Raw genomic sequence first — 468 nt, 5'->3', positions numbered from 1 at the left:
GATAGATAGATAGATAGATAGATAGATAGATAGATAGATAGATAGATGTGTTTCCTATCTAGATTTACAAGACCATGGTGAGACCAGCTATGTTTTATGGTCTGGAGACAGTGGCGTTGAGGTTCTCTTTTGTAGTGACAAGGGGGGATAAAGATTAGGAATGAGATCATCAGAGGTACAGCACAGGTTGAACAATTGGGAGATAATGTTAGAGAGGCCAGACTGAGATGGTTTGGACATGTCCAGAGGAGGGACAGTGGGTATATTGGTAGCTGCCAGGAAAGAGACAAAGAGGATATCTATGTATGCAGTTAGGGAGGACATGGAGGTATTGGTAGTTGGAGTGAGGACAGAATGAGATGAAGGAGGATGACTCGCTTTGGCGACCCACGAAGAGGGAAAAGCCAAAAGAAGAAAGAAGGAGAATATAAACACAAATATACATAAGTATATACATACATATATATA

Source organism: Nematolebias whitei, chromosome 2, assembly GCF_014905685.2.
Source record: "Nematolebias whitei isolate Nwh7 chromosome 2, NemWhi1, whole genome shotgun sequence".
Taxonomy (NCBI): Eukaryota; Metazoa; Chordata; class Actinopteri; order Cyprinodontiformes; family Rivulidae; genus Nematolebias; species Nematolebias whitei.
The sequence above is the reverse complement of the archived record's forward strand: the minus strand, read 5'-3'. Positions refer to the sequence as shown.